Below are 16,091 nucleotides of genomic sequence, written 5' to 3'. Positions count from 1 at the left end.
CTTATGCATGCCTCAGCAGGCTCCCAGAGACAGCCAAAGTAGATACAACCCCAAGTACTGGTGCTCCTGAGGGCTATGGAGACACACAGGTTCCACAGTCATGGTGGTTGGCTCTGGAGTTCAGTGCCTTGTCAGTGGCCCTACTTTGTAATTTGTGTTCCTGAGTGTGATAGAGATGGACTCAGATGTGACCTTTCTACATTTGCATCTTCTGTCACTTTTACTGAACCTCTGGTTAGTTCTGAGGTTGGTGTATGCCCAGGAGACTTGAATCTCTGGACTGGCCATGTGCCAGCTGGGCCCTTAACCTCAGCAGAGTTACAACTCCAACTCTCCAGTTTGTTGGACTTACACAAGTCAGTTACCAGGGAGATTGTAGCAGTTTGATATGGTTATGAATCCCAAAAATAGATATTGGATTATGCTTGTAATCTGATCTGTACATGGGCATGATTGAGTTATAATAAAAGGCACAGATCAAAGGCATGGCAAAGAACAGGGTTGAGGGTTTTCTAATGTTGGAGTTTTGATTTTGGATTTTGATGCTGAAGTCTTAAGTTGGAGCCCCGGGGAAAGAGACAGAGCTATTTGCCTGATAGTCTACAGCTGATCTTGTGGAGAGAGGCAAGGCCTAGGGAGCCTCATAGTCCACAGCTGACCTTGTGGAGGAAACAGTGGAGCTGAGCCCAGAGGAACCCAGAAAACTTGAACCATCACAAAGGTCAGTAGCCATCTTGATCCAACACGTGGAAATAGACTTTAGTGAGGAAAGTAACTTAGGTTTTACAACCTGATCACTGTAAGCTCCTACCCCAAATAAATACCAACAGATTTCTGGTATTTTGCATCAGTATCCCTTTGGCTAACTAATCCAGAGGTGAAAATGGTCAACCACCACATCACGGAAACAAGAGTGCCTACAATTCCAAGCAGGAGGATCACATCCATCAACCATGTGGGATCTAAACTCCCTCTCGATATAGAGGCAGAGTGGACATCACCAACCCAGGGTCCACAGGATGTAGAAATAAAATATTGATTGAAATGAACTTACTGGTATCCTACTATTGAACTATTGTGACTAGTAATGGAAGAAACTGTAGCATTGATCTGGAGAAATGGCCACCGTCATTGCTGAGGGCAGGGAGAAGGAAGAAGAGATGAGATGTGGGGGCATTATCAGGACTTGGAGTTGTCCTAAATGATATTGCAGGGACATTGTATATCCTGACATAACCCACTGAAAGTACTGGGGAGAGTGTAAACTACAATGCAAACTATAATCCATGCAGTGCTGCAGTGCTCCAAAATGTATTCACCAAATGCAATGATTGTGTCCACACTGATGAAAGAAGTTGATGTGGAAGGAGTAGGGGGTAGGGGTGGGGTATATTGGAACCTCATATTTTTTAAAGTAACATTTTTTTGGATCTATGTATCTTTAAAAAAAGACAATTTAATTTAAAAAATGAAATTAAATAAGATAAATAGCTAATGTAAGGATATGTCATATAAGAAGTAAAACAAAAGTAACAATGGAAAACATTTATTATATTAGAATTGAGAATTTCTATTCCTCAAAAGATATGGAAATACTCAAAATTCTATGCAACAAAATGGGGAAATGTACCAGTCAATGGAAAGTTCAAATTAATTTTAAAGAATATTAAAATTAAAAAAACATTTGCATAAACTAAACACATTAGAATCATTTGAAAGTGCTGACAATATAAAGTATTAATGAGAAAGTTGTGCAAAGAGAACTCTCAACCACTATTGAGGTGTGTATTGATTGGTGCAAACAATTTTATGTGAAGTGTATGAATTCTGTTAAGCTATGTTATACTAGAGTGAACCACCAATATTCATTGCAGTGAGATTTGATTATTCAAGATTCTTTTCCATTTTCCGTTGCCTATCACTCCACATTGGTAACTGCGCTGATGCAGAATAATCAAACCAAATGTCAAATAGAATAGAGAATGAGTGCATTGTCCCTATGCTTCAGGAACAAAGCAGTGCTTCCTTAATTGCTTAGTGTTTGAGAAGCAGCTCCAGATGTACATTTAGCACTACTCAAGATTTTGTGCCAAACTATAGAAGAACCAATGACTATAGAAAAATTGCTGATCTCATGAGGAGTTTTGCTCAATCCACTAGCCCATTAGGGTATTTTGTGCTTTCTTCTCTGACAAATTTTAACTTTGTATTTTCTTTTTTGTAAAAGTATGTATGGAGGTGATATTTCTAATCTTGCCACAGAGTGCAACTAAACATGAATCCACGAATGAAATATATTAATGTAAAAAAGAGGTGGCAAAAAAAGGACTTGAGGACAAGTGTAACTGTGTTCAATATAGCAGCAGTAGGATAAAAATGTCTGGGTGAATCAAGTGGATGAAATCTAACCATGTTCCAGGCAACTGTATCTTTACTCAAAATTATATAGCTATATAAACAGATAAAATAGATATGTTTAATAAACTTGGTCATGCCATATCTCTCCATCAAATATCAGTATACTTTTAGTGCAAGAATTTATATCTATATATTTATCCTTTTCATGGATGAAGACATACCAAAATTATAGCCAATAAACACATAGTTTATGATCCTTAGTGGTAAGACAATGAAAGGATACTCATGAATTGATCTTATGCAGTTAGAAAACAACATTCAAATTGGTGCCTAGTGAGGAGTAGAAGAAACTTTAGGTAATAATATGCAAGAAAACAAAAACTAGGATTTATTTTTTTAATTTTTAAAAAATTTTTAAAGTAGCTTTAGATTACATAAATATTACATAAAAATATAGGGGATTCCCATATGTCCCACTGCCTCTACCCCACACTTTCTCATATTAACAATATTCTTCATAAGTGGTGTACATTTGTTAAAATTGATGATTCTATTATGAACCTATTATTCTAACAATGGTATTTCTTTCTGACAACTTAAAACTCATAAATATGGAGCCTATTGCAGAGAGAATGATCATTAATGCTGAGATTGTGAGGCTAAGCTACAATCCTGTTATGTTGGTTTAGATTTTGTTTATCCACATAATATTTTGCCAGAAACATTCAGCCTTCCATCAGCTGTTATGTGCATGCTTAAAAATATCTGAGGTAATTCTCTATTGAAATTGAACCTGAGAAATTGTCGGGAAAAACCTTAGGCAGCTTTTTTAATTGAAAACTGAGTGGAAATAGTCAAGCTACACAAATTAATTGGATGTTAATGGGACCAAATCAAATTGTGGCCACTGCATCCTACATATCAAATAAACAAATGCTAACTAGACTTTTAACAACAAGGAATGGAGATCCTAAGCAGCTTCCCATTCCTTCTTTCATATTTTAAACTAATATCTAAAAAACACAAAGCATTTTAGGCAAACATTTTTAAATGACTGCAAATGTACAGAGATAGTTAAGGCAAAAGTGGGAAATGTATAACCAAAGGTAATATGCTCAAAAAGAAAAAGGATGATTTTGCATTTGTATTTTACTAACCAGAAATTAAATTACAGATTTATGAATGCTATAGTGCTATGGAAATATATGCATTATATTAAATATTAATATATGCATTATATATAATATATGCATTATATTAAATATTAAACATGTCATTTTGTATAATGTAAAGATATTTGAAGATTATTTTTCATAATGTAGTATTAAAGAACAAATATGTAGAAAATATGCAAAGATAAATGATCATTTCAATCTTGAGATATAAATTAATTTAGCAATCAAATATTAAAATTAAAAATTGGAAAAAAAATCCAGGTCAGAAAACATTAAGTTTCTTGATTGACTTGGCCTGCTTTATGAAAGCTGCATTAATTAACACATATGCTTAGTAATAGCAGTATATTTCACACAACAAAATGTACTTAAATTTAATCCATGTTGACATAGTATATCCTAAGTTCATTTTTTCTCACAGTCAAATAATATTCCAATGTATATAAATAACATATTTTGTTTATCCATTGATTGTTTGAAAGAACTTGGGTTGTTTCCATCTTCTAGCGATTGTGAAAAATGCTGCTATGAACATTGGTATGCAAACATTTGTTCAAGTCCCTGCTTTCAGTTCTTCTGAATATATTCCTAGTGGCAGGATTGCTGGATTGCCTGGTTATTCTATTATTAGCTTCCTGAGGAACAGCCAAACTGTCCTCCAAAGTGGTTGCACCATTTTGCATTCCTACAAATAGTGAAGAAGTGTTCCTATTTCTTCACATGCTCTCTGGCACCAATAGTTTTCTGGTTTTCATGTTTTTGTTATTGTTGTTTTAATTCATGTCCCCCGTCTCATGTTCCTGGACCATAGTATCTATCTGCTACAGCAACTCATGAACCTTTGGGATTAAGAACCAGTTTCTTCTGTGAACCCTAAAGTCAAAACATGGAATATAATTAATAGTACAATTTAAAAATGTGCCTTCATCAATTATAACAAATGTAAAACACCAAAGCAAGGTGTTAATAATATGGTGGTATATGAGAGCTCTATATTTTATTCATTATTTTTCTGTAAACATATTATCTAATAAAAAAGATATACCATTACAGAGCTTCAGAAATCCATAAAATATAATTTCAACTTATAGAGGGTAAATTAAAAGGATGAAGAAATAAAACATTATTTTTCTAGTTGTTGGATTTTTGCTGAAGTTAAATGCAGGTTAGTTCCTTAATGTTCAAACTTTTCTAGGTAAAATTTCATAGAAAAGGCAACTTTCATGGGATTCAGTTCTGACTTTTAAAATCACTAATTAATGTAGCCATCAAAATGCTGGCTCAACCTGGGAGAATCAGAATAAAAAAATACCCTATTCACAGATTTTGGGTACGGTTTTTATATATGTTTGGTAGGAAGTGCATCATATAATATAAGCAATATCTGATATTCTGTATGCAAAATCCAAATTCCATTTGTTGTTACATTTTATTTTGTAGGTCAGAATAAGAGACTTCTAAGAGAAATCAAGTCACTCCAATATAGTGCAGGTCACCAATAGAAGTAAGACTGACAGCAATAGATGGCACAAAGTTTTACTTGCATAGAGAAGAGACATAGAATTTCAGCTTCACCAGGGTTGTGGTTCCCCATAGGCAGGGTGTCTAAACCCATGGCCAATGTAGAGAGATATTTTAAATGCAACAGACTCATCCAGTGTTTATGTGTCCTGGTGGAGGAAACTGGCTACCACCCACATGATCAGTGTGTGAGCTGGATGTCATAAAACAAGCTAGTCTAATCACTAGATTGCCTGGTCCTACATACCTTCAAGGTTCAGTACTTATTTTTGGAGAGTGCAATGTTGAATGTGTAAATATATTCATTTAGATGAGAATATCAATTAGTAATTTGTCTTTTTGAAGATCTTTAGTTATGGTTAAGAATTCTGTTTTAAACTTTTATTTTCCCATTAGTTTTGTGAATGATAGGAAGCAATGAAGATTTATATTCTCATTTTTGGTTGTCTTGCACTGTAAATGAGGTATCTTTAATTGATTAGAACTAGTTGGGTGTATGGGCAAAAGGCATATAGGTCTTTCTCTAAGACTGCAACTCTGGTCACAGTATCCAGACAGTGCTTGTGACTTGTGCTATATATGGAATATGTGAATACAACATGGAAACATTAGTGCAATCTTTGTCTATGGGCAAAGGCTATATGTGGTGTAGCTGCCACACCCTTGTGGAGACTATGCCCAGCTGCTTTGTCCCAGGGAGCCATGTGGTGTGTCTTGAGTTCATTTACAGGACTCACATGACTGTTGACTCTTTCACTTTTACTTCCTCTAGGGTGAGTCTTTGTGACTTGATTCATCCTTATATCTGAGGTGGGTTTCCATGTCCCATGTGGTGGTGTCCTAGCAGGCAAATATTGCAACTTTTAGTTGCAGGCTTTGTTATGTCAGAAAATTTATTTTTGTTTTTCCTTAATTTTCCTTTACCATGGACATCAATGTGGTTGAGGACTAGATCTCATTCCCCACTCATAATTTGTTTGCACATTCCTTGGCCTCCTATGTGGGAGCCTCTATTAGTCTAATCATTTTTTATCAGTCAGGATCTATATGGCCAGCCCATGTTAATGACCATGAGTTTGTAAATATGTAGCAGGAAGTTGAGGTTGGAGTGGACTGCACAGTCACACCCCATTGGGCAGAATAGCCTCATTTATTCTCAGTCAGTAGGTGACCATCATTGGTATGCATGGCCACAGATTTCAATGGACTCTATTAGCCTGGATGTATATAGATGTACCTGTGAACCAAGTAATATAATTATCTGATACACATTCAAACCACAGGGTCACACTTTACCAAGGGAGGGACTGAAGCAGCTCCTGCAGTCTGTTTCTTTTCTTCTGATAAAGCAAATATTTGTTTATAGAGTAGTCTGCTTTGGTCTTGGATGTGCCTTTTCTGTTTAATTATAGAGCTTTGTTGACTCTCTCCTACTTTATTTGTAGAATTAATGAGTACCCATGAGAGAATGGGCAGTTTTAGTCTTAGTTATATCTAGCATGTCAGTGGTTAAATGCTTTGTCTCCAGTAAGGAGACAAAATTTTGTCATTTGAAGGTGGAATATATAGAGAGAGTCTTGGGTAGTCTGCATAGCCAAAACCTGAGGGATCAGCAAACCCTGTAGCAGTTATCTGTTTCCACAGCCTCCTGTCTGCATGGGTAGCAGTTGCCAATACTTGTAGTTTTCTAGAACTAGAGGGGTATATTGGTCCTAGTGACAGAGCACTACCATGTGTGTTGCATGGCCTTTACAGCCTGCTTGTGTTGGAGGCTGCATTTACAGGTGGCTATATTGTGGTGGTCTTAACTAGAGAGGTTAAATGAATGTCCATGTGTGGCTTATGATGTGTCCATGGGCCACAGAGGACCATCAGCTCTTTAGCCTCCCTTTGTAGTGGGAGATGCCAGTGACAGTAACTTCTGTTTGTCTTTGGTGGTGCTAATCGATGACACAGATAGTAAAATGTCAAAATTTATAATGGAGAGGAGGCAAGATGGTCGCCGAGTGAATTTGCCTTTGTGGTCTGTCCCGGGAAGAGACGGCTGGGCATGGCTGCAGGTTCTCCAAGGCGCGGCTTTTTCGGGATTTTTGCAGGGCAGAAGTGCCTGGACATCGATTGGGTGGAAAGTGAACTTAACCAACAACAAGAAATTAGAATAAGAAGGAAAAAAGCGACAAAGAGAAGATATAACACCTATGCAAAAATAACAGCTAATTAACCTCCAAGAGTAGACAAAGAAGCTAAGGAACTGATTAAATCCATCAAGATAAAGAGATGACCAGAAAGCAACAAAAATGTACAAACCAAACCAGTAATCAGGAAAACATGGCTGAATCCAATCAACAAACCAAAAATCACGAAGAGGAGCAAAACTTTGCACAAGCAATGAAAGATCTCAGAACATTTATCACGGACAAATTTGATGAAGTAATGAAAGAGGTTAACAACATGAAGACATCACGTGGAGGGGAAATTGCAGACATACGCAAAAACATAACAGCTATGATGGGAATGAACACCACAGTTCAAGAAATCAAAAATACACTTGCAGCAAATATCAGCAGACTAGAAGAGACAGAGCAGAGAATTAGTGATGTGGAAGACAGTACATCAGAAATCAAACAGATAGTAGAAGGGGTCAATAAGAAGATAGAAAAAATCCAGTTAGGACTTAGGGACTTGAATGACAATGCAAAACGCTCAAACATACGTATTATAGGCATTCCAGAAGGTGAAGAGAAGGGAAAGGGGTCAGAAGGAGTGTTGCAGGAAATAATGTCTGAAAACTTCCCAAATCTACTGAAAGAGACAGATGTGCATATCCAAGAAGCACAGCGCACTCCACTAGTCATAAACCGCAACAGGCCCACCCCAAGACATATACTTGTCAAATTATCCAATGCTCAAGACAAAGAGAAAATCCTAAAAGCAGCAAGAGAAAAGAAAACCATCACATACAAGGGAAGAACCATTAGATTAAGTGCTGATTTCTCATCTGAAACCATGGAGGCAAGAAGGCAGTGGTATGATATAGTCAAGGTACTAAAGGAAAAAAATTTCCAACCAAGAATACTCTATCCAGCTAAACTAGCATTCAAACATGATGGAGAGTACAAAATATTCGCAGACAAACAGAAACTGAAAGAGTATACCAACAAGAAACCTCCCCTTCAAGAAGTTCTAAAGGGAGTTCTGCAGGAAGAAAGGAAAAAACAGGAAAGGCAGAGTTGGAGGAGAGTATAAGACCAACAACAACAACAAAAAAGACAAAAAAAATACAAACAAAATATGACAAACACAAATCCAATCAAAATATGGCTAACACAAATAATTCCTTGAAAGTAATAACACTGAATGTCAACGGATTAAACTCACCTCTCAAAAGATTCAGACTGGGACATTGGATAAGGAAATATGACCCATCCGTATGCTGTCTACAAGAGACCCATCTTAGACCCAGAGACGCATGGAGATTGAAAGTGAATGGCTGGAAAACAATCATACAAGCTAACAATAACCAAAAAAAGGCAGGAGTAGCTATATTAATATCAGACAAAATAGACTTTAAATGTGAAACAATTGTGAGAGACAAAGAAGGATACTACATTTTAGTGAAAGGGAAAATCTATCAAGAAGATCGAACAATCATAAATATTTATGCCCCTAACAAGGGTGCCTCTAAATACGTGAGGCAAATGCTGGAAAAACTAAGTGAAACAATAGATACATCTACAATTATAGTGGGGGATTTTAATATACCACTATCAACTCTGGACAGAACATCTCAAAAGAGAATCACCAAAGAAACAAAACATCTGAACACTATATTAGAGGTGCTGGATCTAATAGACATATATAGATCGCTACACGCAAACACAGCAGGATATACATTTTTCTCAAGTGCACATGGATCATTCTCCAAGATAGATCATATGCTAGGCCACAAAGAAAGGCTGAATGAATTCAGAAAGATTGAAATCATACAAAACAATATCTCTGACCACAGTGGAGTCAAGCCGGAAATTTGCAAGGGACAGAAGCCCAGATTTCACACCACGATTTGGAAATTAAACAGCACACTCTTAGAAAAACAGTGAGTCAAAGAGGAAATCTCAAAAGAAATCAATGACTACCTTGAATCAAATGATAATGATAACACAACATACCAAAATTTATGGGATGCAGCAAAAGCAGTACTGAGAGGAAAATTTATAGCCATAAATTCATATATCAAAAAAGAAGAAAGAGCAAAAATTGAAGAGCTAACTGCACATTTGAAGGAATTAGAAAAACAACAACAAAGTAACCCAACAGGAAGAAAAAGGAAGGAAATAACAAAGATAAGAGCAGAACTAAATGAAATAGAAAATAAGAAAGCACTTGAAAAGATAAACAAGACCAAGAGCTGGTTTTTTGAGAAGATCAACAAAATTGACAAACCTTTAGCGAGACTAACAAAGAAAAAAAGAGAGAAGATGCAAATACACAAAATAAGAAATGAGAAAGGCAATATCACCACTGACCCCACACAAATAAAGACTATCATAAGAGGATACTTTGAAAAACTATATTCCAACAAAAATGACAATCTAGAGGAAATGGACAAATTCCTAGAAACACATAAGCAGCCCATATTGACAAAAGAAGAAATTGATGATCTTAACAAACCAATCACAAGCAGAGAGATAGAATCAGTTATTAAAAATCTCCCAAATAAGAAGAGCCCAGGGCCAGATGGCTTCACAGGTGAATTCTAGAAAACATTCCGGAAAGAACTGACACCAATCCTGCTGAAACTATTCCAAAAAATCAAAACAGAAAGAACATTACCCAACTCCTTCTATGATGCCAACATTACCCTAGTACCAAAGCCAAACAAAGACATCACAAGAAAGGAAAATTACAGACCAATTTCTCTAATGAACCTAGACGCAAAAATACTTAACAAAATACTTGCTAATCATATTCAACAACACATTAAATGAATTATACACCACGACCAAGTGGGATTCATCCCAGGTATGCAAGGATGGTTCAACATAAGAAAATCAATCAACGTAATACACCATATAAACAGATTGAAGGAAAAAAATCACATGATTATATCTATTGATGCAGAAAGAGCATTTGACAAAATACAGCTCCCTTTCTTGATAGAAACACTCCAAAAGATTGGAATACAAGGAAATTTTTTGAACATGATAAAGAGTATATATGAAAAACCTAAAGCCAACATTGTTTACAATGGAGAAATCCTAGACTCCTTCCCTCTAAACTCAGGAACAAGACAAGGATGCCCACTGTCTCTGCTCCTATTTAACATTGTCTTAGAAGTACTTGCTCGAGCACTGAGGCAAGAACCAGAAATAGAAGGCATTCAAATTGGAAAGGAAGAAGTCAAAATTTCATTATTTGCAGATGACATGATCCTATACATAGAAAACCCTGAGAGATCTACAACAAAGATTGTAGAACTCATAAATGAGTTTAGTAAAGTTGCAGGTTATAAGATCAATGCGCAAAAATCAGTAGCATTTCTGTACACCAATAATGAACAAGATCAGGAGGAAATCAAGAAACAAATACCATTCACAATAGTAAACAAAAAAATCAAATACTTAGGAATAAATTTAACTAAAGAGATAAAGAACTTATACACCGAGAACTATACAAGATTGTTCAAGGAAATCAAAGAACAACTAAATAAATGGAAGACTATTCCTTGTTCATGGATAGGAAGACTGAACATTATTAAGATGTCTATCCTACCAAAACTGATCTACACATTCAATGCAATCCCAATAAAAATCAACACAGCCTTCTTTAAGGAACTAGAAAAACTAATTATGAAATTTATTTGGAAAGGAAAGAGACCCCGAATAGCCAAAGACATACTGAAAAAGAAAAACGAAATTCGAGGAATCACATTACCTGACTTCAAAACATACTACAAAGCTATGGTGGTGAAAACAGCATGGTATTGGCATAAGGAGAGACACACAGACCAATGGAATCGAATTGAAAGCTCGGATATAGAACCTCACATATACAGCCACATAATATCCAATAAAGCCACCAAACCCTCTCAACTGGGAGAGAGTGGCCTGTTGAACAAATGGTGTCTGGAGAACTGGATAGCCATATGTAGAAGAATGAAAGAGGATTACCATCTCACACCGTATACAAAGATCAACTCAAAATGGATCAAAGACGTAAATATAAGAGCCAAGACCATAAAAACCTTAGAAAGCAGTGTAGGGAAACATCTACAGGACCTTGTAATAGGAAATGGATTTATGAATATCTCACCAAAAGCACGAGCAGCAAAAGAACAAATAGATAAATGTGACTTCCTCAAAATTAAAGCCTTCTGCACCTCAAAGGAGTTTGTCAAGAAAGTAAAAAGGCAGCCCACACAGTGGGAGAAAATATTTGGCAACCATATATCTGATAAGAAACTTATAACTTGCATATATAAAGAACTCCTATATCTTGAAAATAAAAAGATAAACAACCCATTTAAAAAATGGGAAAAAGACTTAAACAGACACTTTTCTGAAGAAGATATACAAATGGCAAAAAAGCACATGAAAAAATGTTCCAAATCTCTAGCTATCAGGGAAATGCAAATCAAAACCACAATGAGATACCATCTTACACCTATAAGATTGGCAGCTATGAAAAAAAACAGAAGATTACAAGTGCTGGAGAGGATGTGAAGAAAGGGGAACACTCATCCCTGCTGGTGGGAATGCAGAAGGATCCAACCATTCTGGAGGACAGTATGGCAGTTTCTCAAAAAACTAGCCATAGATTTGCCATATGACCCAGCAATACCACTGCTGGGTATATACCCAGCAGAACTGAAAACAAGGAACAAACCGATATATGTACACCAATGTTCATAGCAGCACTGTTCACTATCGCCAAAAGTTGGAATCAACCCAAATGCCCATCAACAGATGAGTGGATCAATAAAATGTGGTATATACACACAATGGAATACTACTCGGCTGTAAGAACAAACACACTACAAACACATGTGATAACATGGATGAATCTTGAGAACCTTATGTTGAGTGAAACAACCCAGACATTGAAGGACAAATACTACATGACCTCAATGATATGAAATAACCAAGCTGCCCTAGATAGCAAGAGACTGAACGATAGGCTTACAAGAAATCGGAGGGTGGAGGAAGGATGTGAGCCGATGTCTGCAGGGGTGGAATTTAAGACGAGATGGTGGTAAGTATGAACACAAAGAAGAGATAGAAGGGGGGCAAGGGGTTGCCTCTGGTTGGGGCTTTGCGGGTTTGAGGGTGGCTGGGGAGGGGCGGATGGGTAACATTGCCCAAAAGTGGGGGGAGGGAGGGGTAGCATACAAACACAGGAGAGGGTCAGGTGTTGGTGGAGAGTAAAATGCCGAGAAAATCATATCAAAATATAATATAGAGGGTTACCTGTTTAGAACTCTCAGAGGGGAGGGTCTGATGCAGGACGGGCTCCTGGGCAATGTCTAAATGCTCATTCTGCCAGAATGGGTGACACCATGGGGTAGAAACCCAAGTAGTGAGAGTGGGGGTGGACCCACATCCTGGGGAGGTCTAATGCCATCAAATAGAGGGAACTGTATCCCTCGAGAGAAAGGGTGGCTCCCAGGGCATTGGGGCAGTTGAGCAAGTTAGGCCCTGAACACTATTCCATCTATCTCTGGAAGTGGCTCCTCGGGAAATGGAGGTTGGCTGTCACTGTGGGCACCAAGGTGGAAGGGAAAATGGATGTTAAATGTGTGGAACCAAGGTAAATGGGGGGTAAGAGAGGAGTTTCATGAGAGTACACAAGGATGGATATAAAACATGTAATATTACACCATAACATATAGGAGATGACAGACTGATATTGTAAACCATAATGTAAAACATAGGATAACTAAGAATGTAAAAAAATGTGTATCCTAAAGTATGCACCACAATGTAAGCACAGATGTCACCTTGTTAGAAAGCTATTGTCTTAGATGCTGTACATCACGTTAAGTAAATATGATGTGAATAGGGTGTAAGGGTATCGCTGTGGAAGGGAAAAGGTTTTGTGGTGGATGTATGGGAGTGCTGTATATTATATACATGCATTGCTGTGGTCTAGGGCTCCTGTGAGGAGAAGCTCAATAATTAGGGGAAAAAAAAAAAAAAAAAAAAGAAAAAGATAGGATGTAGAATTTTTTCCAAGTCAACACGTATTCTTTATCTAACCTTTAAACCCATCGCTATATGCCATTCCCTAGTAAGGGACCCTGACATTATATTGGGCTTCAAATTTCGGGGAGTTCTGGATCACAGAATGTTTCAACAATGGTAATGGAGGGATACTGGTATAGGATACCATTGTCAGGTGATATATGGCTGACAGGGAGCTGTACAGAACATATGTCCAGGGTGCATGGTAATGTTTGGATATACTCATAGTGGCAACAATTAAAAACCACAGCAGTGGGGGTACTGGGTTCCTGGCCAGTGGTGCTCTGTTGTGGTCCCTAGGGGAGCAGCGACAGTCTCCCAGGTGCAGCGGCGGGGACGGGGAGGTAGTGAGGGTTCAACAGTGAGCCCCTGACGCTAATGACTATGCTTGTGAGCTGATAAGCCTAAAATAAGAACAAGGCCTAGAGCAGCATTGTGCCTGGGAATTTCCTCCTGTCAGCCTTCATGTTACTCAAATGTGGCCAGTCTCGAAGCCAAACTCAGCATGTAAATGCAATGCCTTCCCCCCAGCGTGGGACATGACACCCGAGGATGAGCCTCCCTCGCACCGAGGGACCACTATCAACTACCAACTGATGATGCAACTGGAAAATGACCTTATACGGAAGGTTCAAGGCGGATCAGCAGAATATCCCTGTCTACATAAAATAACATGACTTTAAAATGCTGTTTGACCTAATGTAAGGGGGAAATGGAAAGGAGAAATGAGTTTATATGGCTACGAGTCTCTAAAAAAGAGTCTGGAGGCTGGCAGAAGGATTGCCCTTATGCACAACTGAGCAGAGTCTGAGAGACAGATAAAGCAGATACAACCCCCAGATATTGGTTCCTTTGAGGGCTAAAGAGACCCATGGGAGTTATGGTCATGGCCGATGGGGTTAACTACCAGGTCAGATGGCCCCTCTTTAGAAATGGTGTTTATGTGTGATGAATCTGGACTCAGATGGGATCTCCCTTCATAAGACTTTCATGCTAATGTGCTGGAGGTGCAGCTAGTGTTGGGGTTTAAGATATATTTAGGGGATTTGAATCTCTGGACTGACAATGTGATAGCCAGGTCAGGTCCTGAGCCTCAACAGACTCCAGCACCTACAATCTGATTTATTGGACTTACCACACTCAGCTAAGATGGAGTTGAAGAAGGACAACCACCACACCATGGAGCCTAGAGTGATTACAACTGAAAGTGGGAGGATTGCTTCCAGCATCCATGTGGAATCTGAGCCTCCTCGTGACATAGAGGTGCAATGGACACAACCAATCCAATATCCACATAGAAGAGGTGGCATTGGATTGGGAAAAGTGGGCATGGTGGCTGATGGGTATGGGGAAAGGCAGGAAGAGATGAGAGGTGGAGGCGTCTTTGGGACATGGAGCTGCCCTGGATGGTGCTTCAGGGGCAATCACCGGACACTGTAAATCCTCACAGGGCCCACTGGATGGGATGGGGGAGAGTATGGGCCATGATGTGGACCATTGACCATGAGGTGCAGAGGTGCCCAAAGATGTACTTACCAAATGCAATGGATGTGTCATGATGATGGGAACGAGTGTTCCTGGGGGGGGGGAGAAGTGGGTTGGGTGGGTGGGGTTGAATGGGACCTCATATATATATTTTTAATGTAATATTATTACAAAGTCAATAAAAAAATTTATAATGCACTCAGGAGTGGGAACTATGATCACTGGCACATGAAATGACCAAAAAGGCCACACCCACTAACATGTGTCCTTGCCTGTCATGTGTCAATGAGTCCACTCTACGTCTCACTAAATCAGGAGTATTTCATTGCCCCTGAGAAGTCTTTGGATTATTGCCACTTGGTCCTTTATCTGTTAGACTCATTAAGTTCTAGATCCACCCCCATTTCCCTTTTACTCAATGAGGAGCATAGAGCGGCTGATCACCAGGAAGGATCCAGGGACATTCATCCAATGCTTAGTCATTTTTTAAAGGAATATTATCAGGGTACAATTCTGTCGAATCCTCCTCCCTGTCAAACACAGCGTTCTCACAGTTGCAATTATCTTCTTCATTGCTCTGTTCAGGTACATTGAGGCTTATTAAAAGTTGTTTTCTCCTTACCCATCTCCAAATTTGTTCAGGGACTCAGAGGGTATTTATGCTGAATTCTAAATCCTTTCAGTACTTTGGGCTCTCTTATTCCTAATCCTTTATGGATCATACTAGGTCCTTAACCCATAAATTGTAGGGACCTCCTTTTCCCCAATAGTGTTGGTAGAGTTATTTCACAGGAATTCCATTGAAATTTGCTCTATTCATCTTTTACTTTAGTAACAAAAGCCACATTGCCCAGTGGGCCTGGCTCTATCCTTTTCTTTCCCTGGTTGCTCTTTGTGTTAACTTTATACACTTCATGTTGAGGAACCTCCAATTGCTCAGCTCTAGTGACTCATCTCTGTGGCCTGTCATGAAGATGGCTGTCACTTCCCATCATTTCTACCCCACAGAGGGACATTATCGTGGAGCTTTCTCACCACTTTCCCTGCCATCATCCCTGAGAGCAGCAAAAATGAAAATCAGTTCTTCAATTGGGATAGGCCTTCTTTCATGGATGTCTCCAAAGCTATCCATGAGTTTCATCCACATCCTGTCATGGGGAAGAATACTATATCCAAGTGTCAGTCATCTTGACCTTTCAGGCATTTAGAGACAGTTTTCAATTAGGTTTTACTTTTTGGAATGTTGCCCACAGTTGGGAAAACTACTCTCATGCAACCAGCAAACCAAAGAAAAAACTGTCTTGAGTTTCTT

The sequence above is a fragment of the Dasypus novemcinctus genome, chromosome 22 (genome assembly GCF_030445035.2).
Source record: "Dasypus novemcinctus isolate mDasNov1 chromosome 22, mDasNov1.1.hap2, whole genome shotgun sequence".
NCBI lineage: Eukaryota > Metazoa > Chordata > Mammalia > Cingulata > Dasypodidae > Dasypus > Dasypus novemcinctus.
The sequence above is the reverse complement of the archived record's forward strand: the minus strand, read 5'-3'. Positions refer to the sequence as shown.